Genomic DNA, 9,518 nt, shown 5'->3' on the forward strand with positions numbered 1-9,518 from the left:
ATGAGTCCATGGGGAGCCAATAATTGTTGTACACCTATATTTAACAAAGATATTTTTGATAAACATGTTTTGTTTGCCATTTTGATATCCATGAGAGCAGAGTATTTAAGATCAAAAGGTTACACAATAAAGACAAATTTTCATAGTCTTCTTTGCTCATATTTACCAAGGGTACCAATATTAATGGAGGGCACTGTGTGTGTGTGTGTGTGTGTGTGTGTGTGTGTGTGTGTGTGTGTGTGTGTGTGTATATAAATTGTCTTCTGCTGTAGCCTATCTGAGATGCTTTTCTGCTCACCACAGTAAAGAGTGGTTATTTGAGTTACTGTAGCCTTCCCGTCAGCTCAAACCAGTCTGCCCATTCTCCTCTGACCTCTCACATCAACACAGCATTTCTGCCCACTCACTGGATTTGGATTACACATGGATTACACCACACTGTGTAAACTCCATAGACTTTTGGGTGTGAAAATGCCATGAGATCAGCAGTTTCTGAAATCCTCAAACCAGCCCATCTGGCACCAACAAGCATGCCACTATAACATTCAGAATGATCACATTTCCTCCCATTCTGATGTCTGAACATTAACTAGAGCTGGTGACCTGATTTTATACATTGCACTGCTGCCACAAGATTGGCTGATTAGATAATTGCATGAACAAGCAGGTTTTTCGATTAAAACTGCAATTTCCTTAGGCAGTAATTGCTTAAAAACATGAGTTTTTCTGATAGGAATATTGCAAACAAATTTGCAAATTTCACTTATAAAATCAAATCTATACTAGTTAACCAGGAGCGCTGAAGCTCTTTCCCATGTGTGCATTTTCTTCAAATAGTAAAATACCTACAGTGGTGCTTGAAAGTTTGTGAACCCTTCAGAAGTTTTTACATTTCTGCATAAAACATCATCATATTGTCACACAAGTCTTAAGAGTAGTTAAAGACAACACATTTAAACAAATGAGGCAAAAATATTATAATTGGTAATTTATTTATTGAGGAAAATGATCCAATATTACATATCTGGAATGGCAAAAGTATATGAACCTTTGCTTTCAGTATCTGGTGTGATCCCGTTGTGCAGCAATAACTGCAACTACATGTTTCCGGTAAGTGTTAATCGGTCCTGCACATTGGCTTGGAGGAATTTTAGCCCGTTCCTCAGTATAGGACAGCTTCAACTCTGGGATGTTGGTGGGTTTCCTCACATGAACTGCTCCCTTCAGGACTTTACACAATTTTTTTTTATTGGATTAAAGTCAGGACATTGACTTGTCCATTCCAAAACATTAACTTTATTCTTCTTTAACCATTTTTTGATTGAACAGCTTATGTGTTAAGGGTCACTGTCTTTCTGCATGACCCACTTTCGCTTGAGATTCAGTTCATGTACAGATGTCCTGACATTTTCCTTTAGAATTTACTGGTATAATTTCGAATTCCTTGTTCCTTCAATTGTCCTGGCCCAGATGCAGCAAAACAGGTCCAAACCATAATACTACCACCAACATTTTTTTTACAGATGGGATAATGTTCTTATGCTGGAATGCATGGTTTTCTTTTCTCCAAACATAACACTTCTCATTTAAACCAAAAATTCAGGTAATTTATCAAACTGCAGATGGGAAGCAACATTCTTTTTGGAGAGCAGTGGCTTTCTCCTTGCAACCCTGTCCTACACACCATTGATGTTCAGTGCTCTCCTGATGGTGGACTCAAACATTAACATTAGCTAATGTGAGAGAGGCTTTTAGTTGCTTAGAAGTTACGCTGGGTTCCTTTGTGATCTCATGGACTATTACATGTCTTACTCTTGGAGTGATCTTTGTTGGTTGATCACTCCCGGGGAGGGTAACAATGGTCTTGAATTTCCTCAATTTGTACACAGTCTTTCTGACTGTGGATTGGTGGAGTCCAAACTCTTTGGAGATGGTTTTGTAACCTTTTGCAGCCTGATGAACATCAACATTTCTTTTTCTGAGGTCCTCAGAAATCTCATGCCATGATACTTTTCCACAAACAGGATCAGACTTTGATAGATCCCTGTTCTTTAAATAAAACAGGACGCTCACTCACATCTGATTGTCATCGCATTAATTGAAAACACTTCACTCTAATTTCAGCTGCAAATTAACTGCTAATCCTAGAGGTTCACATTCTTTTGCCACTCACAGATATGCAATATTGGATCATTTTCCTCAATAAATAAATGACCAATTACAATATTTTTATCTCATTTGTTTAATTGTGTTGTCTTTGTCTACTTTTATGACTTGTTTGAAACTCTGATGTTGTTTTAGGTCATATTTATGTAGAAATATAGAAAGTTCTAAAGGGTTCGCAAAACTTTCAGACACCACTGTATGATCCTAACACTTTATAATCTTTTCTTAATGACAAACAACCAACACAGTCAGTCAGTACTAGTAGCCAAGTATTAGGACAATGTACCATCATATTTGTTTACATTATGTCACAGTATGGAGTTTTATAAATATTTTAGAATGATGATAATTATCATTCACAATAACAATTACAATGTAATTAAAATTGTAGTTGTTTTGACATTTATACTTAATGAGAGTTCATATTGCACTCAAATAAGGTCACAAGTCAATAATGGATTAAAACAAAGTAAGAACTTTAAACAATTATAACTCCGGTATGACCTCCTAGCTAAATTCTCAGACTCCACTTTGAGAATTCTATATGTTGTTAGTACTGCTATTATTAAATAATAACACTCCTTTTACTCAGTGAAGAAGTGTGTGTTATTTTGCATATGCTGATTAAGTGAATCGGAATCTGTTTTAAATGATCATTTAGGAGATATCTGACTTGGAGGTTGCTCTTTCTGACACAGAGGAAAACAAAAATTAAATAAGAAAAGCTAGTTAAATAGCCTAAATAACTGGTGCAAGTAATAAATAATATTTACTGTTTTTTAATTTTTTTTTTATCGTGTAGCATGTACAGTACACATAATGTCTGATTGTGCATGTTGTTTGATTGTAAATACTGTCCAACACATATATACTGGAAAGCGCTAGTATCTTCAGTGTATTCAGATTTCTGAATTGTATTATAAACAGGTATGTTCCACAGATTTCCAAGCCTTGTGCAAATGCAGTCTGTGGGCCCCTTTCCATCTTTTGAATATGCTTTTTAGTGAAGCCCCCCTTAAGGCCCCCCTCCACCTAGAGGTAGTCGTTTCCACTATTCCCTGACAGTCACACCCCTAACTGCAAACACTACACACAAGTTTGCACGTTCCCTAGCAGCTGTAAAGAAAACAGGATTTCAGATTAAAAAGAAACACAGAAATGTCTCATTCACTCTTCCACTTTAGAGCCTGCAGGTCCCATCCTCCTGTCCCCTGCCTGGACCATTCACACAGACACAATAGAGCTAAGAGTTTGTGTAAGTAGGCGTGTGTGGACTGTCAGATGCGTGCGCACTAGAGCGGTGAATGAAGCATTTATGTATGTATGTGTGTGTAAGCAGTATTTAAGGTGGGTGTAAACTTCCATCAGGAGCAGATTAAGTCCCTGTGATCATCACCATAGGGCTTTCTATGACTAATAGGATAAAGCCGGGCTGCCTGGCTGACTATGAGCAGTTCACAGCAGGTAGTACAGCACTACTACTGCCCCCACAGTTTAACCATAGAGAACCAATAGACCGTCCCGTCACACACAGCATGCTGAACGCTCAACAGTCTGGCTGTAATGATAAGAATGACTATATTCTTATTGTTGCAGAATAAATCTGCTGAAAAGTATTTAGGTAGTAATTTCCTCTATATCTTATAAACTGAAGGCAAGCCTTTATTTACTAGTATTGAATTACAGAAAAAAAATCAAGACCAAAATATAAACATGAGGTGGAAACAAAGAAGATTTTAAACATTACAAGTTTTTTGAGTAAACTTGTTAAACTTGCATAGTTCCATCCATCCATCCATTTTACATACTGCCCATCCTACACAGGTAGCCTGGAGCTTATCCCAGGGAACTTGAGACACACCCTGGACGGTTTACTAACTCATCGCAGGTACGTCCCACAGTCGTGACTGAGGGAGGAAACCCCTGAAGCACAGGGAGAACATGCAAACTCCGCCCACACAGGGCAGAAGCAGGATTCAAACCCCCAACCCTGGAGGTCCAAGGCAAACGTGCTAACCATTAAGCCACACTTGCCCCACAACTTACATAGTTAGCAGTAAAAAAAATTTAAACTAGTGTAAAAAGAGATTTAGGTTTTAAGTTGCTCTGAAGTTTATGACATGCAGTTATGATGCCATCATTCCCAAGTACAAGGACTCTGAGGTGCATTAATGCCATTGAGCAGGAATTATACACAATGGCTTTCCAATATAACAGAAAGATGATAGGCAGGTTATGAAAAATGCCTTAATATACAAACAGATCCCATTCAAGATACCTGCTCACACTGAAACAAGGCTATCCCATGTTTCTATATAAAACACAAGTAGCTTATTGATCATTATTTATCAATTTAGATGCTAAATAGCACTGCAGGTAGCTTTTCAGTTTCACAGCTCCAGAGTGCCCAGTTCCAACTATGTAGAGATTCTGTGCATGTTCACCCTATGTCTGCATGGGTTTTCTCCGGGTTGTCCAGTTTCCTCCCACCTCCCCAAAACATGTAAGTAGCTATACTAAATCACCCCATATGAATGTGTGTGATCATGGTGTCCTGATAGACTGGCATCTTATTCTGGGTGTATTTGCACCCACCCTTGTGCCCTCTGAGAAAGAGGGCACAAAGAGAAAGCTTTATTTCTGTATTTATAGCCACGTTTCACTCTTGAATTAGAACTACACTTCTCATGTACAATTTAAAATTGTTTACAATCAAGCCAAATGGAAAGATATTAGTAACTAAGTACTAATGTACAAACATGGATCGTAGTCAGATTCCATGCCATTTGATGACAACATATATTTTATTCTGTTAACATTTAGCACCAGTTTGATAGTTTGGGCTAATTTTTGAATATCATCTGAAAAGCAGGTTGAAGTCTCTCCAACAGTTTGAGGCAAGCAATACTGTAAAAACCCACCAGCAAACAAATTAATATAACAACCATGTGATAACTCATTTGCCATAATAAATGTATAACTCTTTAAAGATTTGTCACTAATGTTGTTTTTAAAGGTTGAGTTAAAATAGAGGTATGTGGAGCATCTTTCAGTGGAATTGAAATGAAAGTTTTCTCCCTTTCTCCCATTTTTGGGGTAACTTGACTATAAAGATGGTAGAACCTTACTTGTGATTGAGATACACACAAAAGGGAAACATTTAAGTTTAACTACAGTATATAGTAGGAATGGCCCAAATTTGACCATGTTAGGGTTATTTATGGATGTCTCAACGTGAGTCTGACTAAGAAAAACAACGTTTCAGACTTTGAAAACTTCTCTTTTGACGTTTTACTAGCTAGTGATGATTAAATTGAACTGTGTTTCCATTGGCAGGTTTAGATGGAGATATTTTCACAGACCTTTGGGTAAATGATGCTGTATTTTCTGAAGCAGGTGGATCTTTCACTCTTCTATAGAGATCAATGGAGGAGAAGAGAATTTTGCCTCTGCTCCTCTACATGTTGCATGTTGTTATTGGGTGCAGTGTAGAGTATGGGTCTATGTCACTCAGACCTAATCCTAATTAGATCTCTTTTGCATGTCTTTTAGGAAGAACCAAAGAACCCCCAATGGAAAAAAAACACACACACTGTCAGCCCCTTGTTTTGCTTTAAAGGCCTTTGTATTGTGTGTGCATTGGACACCCCACTGCATATGTTAATGCCTGTTAATTGGCTTTGCTGTCATGCTGTGCAGAACACAGTGTTCCAACAACACAAGCTTTGAGGTGGTTTTCTCAGCTTACGACTCAACCTGGAGAGCCAATTTGGCTTTACTAATCCAAGGCCTTGCCTAGACCTTGGCAAGTACTGTATGTTGTTGAGTGCATTATCTTTTATCTTACAAAAGACCTGAAATTATTTTTAGATATTTATTTGGCAGAATTAGTACATTGATTTATGATTAGACTCTATGATGCACTAGAGAGAGATGGGCACACACATTTATTTGAAAATGTAAAGATTTTTCTTTTCTGTCTGTGCATCTAATTGTCTATTTTAGGGTACAAAGTAAGAATAACTTACCACAGGAAATGGTGGTGGTTGTCTAAAACATGCTGGTTACCTAAAACACAGTGGATATGGATCAGTTCTATGTGTATTTGTATCTGTTCATACCACTTCTCATGCTGGATGTTGCTGCAGTAGATATGGAAGAACCTTCTGGTTTTCCACCTGACGCTGGGTGGTAACTAAACAAGAGCCCTCCATGTATGAAAAGCTTGTAGAGGCAATAGCAGGTAAGCTGTGCAGAATTGGTTAACGATAATTAGGACAGTGTTATGGCTGTGGTAAGCAGGCAGATCAGTTATCCAGTTCAGTGTGATATGGAAACCTGCCTAATGGGTTGAGAACAATTGTAGGAAGGTCTCTATAGCACAGTACAAGTCAAAGGTTTGGACACAGTAGATCCACTATATATTTTTCATTGTCTCTCAAAACATTTTCAGAAGGGTTTATGGTAAGAAAATTTGTTTCTGAGTGGGTGTCTGTATTTAAATGAGCAGTGACATGCACACACTTTGTGGATATGAGCAATTTGATGATTCCCAATATTATTGTGCACATAAAATTTCTAAATCATATGAGTAAAGCCCTATTCACACCGGGACGATTTACGCAGCATGAAAAACGCTCCATTTAATGCCCCAATGGCTGTCAGTGAGAGTGTTCAAACCTGGACATAAAATGCATGGCTTCAAAGCATCACATTTTTTTAACGTCGAGGATTTCATTTTTTTTGTTTGTTTTTTTACACGCCGAGTCAAAAACTGGCCGACCAATGAGATTTGCACTATTGTTCACGTGCCCGGAGCTGCTGAAGTTACATAAAAGTATGACATGATAGCGATCAAGTACAAAACTGTCTTACCAACGAAGAAGAAAAAGCAGAAGAAGATGCAAGCACCCACCATTTTAGTGAGAGTGCATAAGTGACATACCCGAAATAAAATACTCACTGCTAATAAATCCTTCTGCCTACACACATAAACAAGGTGTCCTTTGAAAGCACCAGATTCACAATTACACACTAAATACTATATAAGTGTATTTATTACATTGTGGCTATTTTTTGACAACACTGAATTGCAAGAATATATTGTAAATGATCCATTTAACTCTTTCAGTGTTGTTTTCTACACTAAATATCATTGTGTTTCTTTCTCTTTTCCCTGCAAATGATAATCTGCTGATTGATAGGCCATGGTATTTATTTTGCACCTGGAATATATATGCATATAAGTATTCTTGACCTTTTATTCAAATAGCTAAGTGCCGCATTATTATGTCGTTGTATTATCATATTGACCACAAAAAAGACTATTCATATTCAACACTTCATCAATTTGCAGGAACATAAACATTTTTAGGCATAACAATAGTTGCCTTATACCCCTCCACCCCCTCCCAAAAACAATTAGATTTAAAATAACATAATCTGGGACTTCCCATAAGTATGTGAATGCTATTGCTGTGACACTGAATTAATTCAAATCATTACTTATATAAAAATAGTATACTGTTTAAAATGAGAACTTGAAGGATTTAGCTTTAAAGAAGTATTTGTTGCAGTGGCCAAATCACCAAAGACCTTACATTTCACAAAAGTGCATACATGCTTTAGCAAGTTCACAAAAAGTGTGTGAACTGCTTAAAGAAGTCAATACTGACTCTCTTCTTCTCCTTCCTCTTCTCAGCGATTAAGTTGTGCAGTGCCACCTTTTGTACCAGGTATTTCTACTTTTCAGTAAGCGCCATCTACTGTCAGGGAGTGAATGTACATTAACTCCTGGGGTGTGAACACACACAAAAAAAAACGCTGTGGAAAAACGTCCCGGTGTGAACAGGCGCAAGAAACTATTTACAACCTTTTCTATGCAATGTTGATAAATAAGGGCCCAGGTCTGTAGGTGAAACTGAAACAAGTAAAACAAAGCCCAGTGAGCTTAACTGGGATTTAAATGCACTATAGTCTTCTCATATTCCCAGTCCTTGTTACTGATTATTGATTATGATTCTGAGAAATGGCTAGTGCATGCCCTCAAGCAATTGTCTCCAAGCTTCCATTGCCACTTTAACAGCAAGGAGATCCCAAATGCTTACATCATAATTTCTCTCACTGAGACTTTCTTTGAACAACTAGTACAGCACCAGTGCCATTTTGAGTCATATACTAAAATGGATAAAAGGGGCCTGAAGTACCATGGAAGCATTTAAAAGACCTCATGAATTTAAAATGCATGTATCCAGCTTAACCAACATGTTTTTGCACAACAGGCACTGAAAGTAATGAGTAGTGGAAATTGTAACAGAACTCAGACTTCTGTAGTTCATGCTGGGGCTGAGACCACCATCATTTTTTCACAAACAGCAAAAAATCCTGCACTTTTCTATGTGGGTGGAGTTCCCAGTAACAGCTCAAATTGGTATTTTGTTGTGCACCAGAACAAACTGATTAAAAAAAGGACACCTGATATTATATTATTATAACTGTTATTAAAGGTTTTAATATGTCTCCTCAACTATTGTTGTTTAATACAAACCAAAAAAGGCAATTAATTTCCTTTACAAATGAATTGCTCAGCTGTTGTTTACGTAGTGTAAGGCTAGTCCTACATTTAAGGTACTGCTTATTTAGATTATTGTCCAAATAATTCAAGCTGATATGTCTCATATAAAACCATACCTCATATTAGCACTTTTATTATATTATTTTATGCCAGTGTGTCAGTCTGGCATATGATTTGACTAAAAGTGATCTAAACAAACAAACAAACAAACAAACAAATAAATAAATACCAGTGTAAAGTAAAACAACACAAGAATACCACAATAGTAACTAAGTATCATTTTTGAGTGTCTGTACATGGTTATTTACACTTTTGAAGAGAAGAATGACATGAATGACTCTACTGTATTCATCTAGTTTTGTCCGAGAAATCATTAATAATTAACTTCTTGAATTTTATAATTGAGTAAAATGAAGTGCAGTAAAACAGGATCTATTATCATGCACACATAAATTTTCCCTTAAAAACCAAAGGAAAGTTAGTCTGCTTTTAATAATTATAATGCAAGTCACTATAATCACTTTTTGCAGCCAGGAACCTCTCATCCTACATCAATTTTTGCAGCCAGGGACCCCTTTACCTGTAATTTCAGTGATTGCCTCAGCACCTCATTATTTAAATATAAACTCACTTAGCACTTTACTAGGAACACCTATACACCTACTCATTCATGCAATTTTCTAATCAGCCAATCATGTTGCAGCAGTGCAATGCATAAAATCATGCAGATACAGGACCAGCAGCTTGAGTAATGTTCACATCAACCATCAGAATGGAG

Source organism: Ictalurus furcatus, chromosome 1, assembly GCF_023375685.1.
Source record: "Ictalurus furcatus strain D&B chromosome 1, Billie_1.0, whole genome shotgun sequence".
Taxonomy (NCBI): Eukaryota; Metazoa; Chordata; class Actinopteri; order Siluriformes; family Ictaluridae; genus Ictalurus; species Ictalurus furcatus.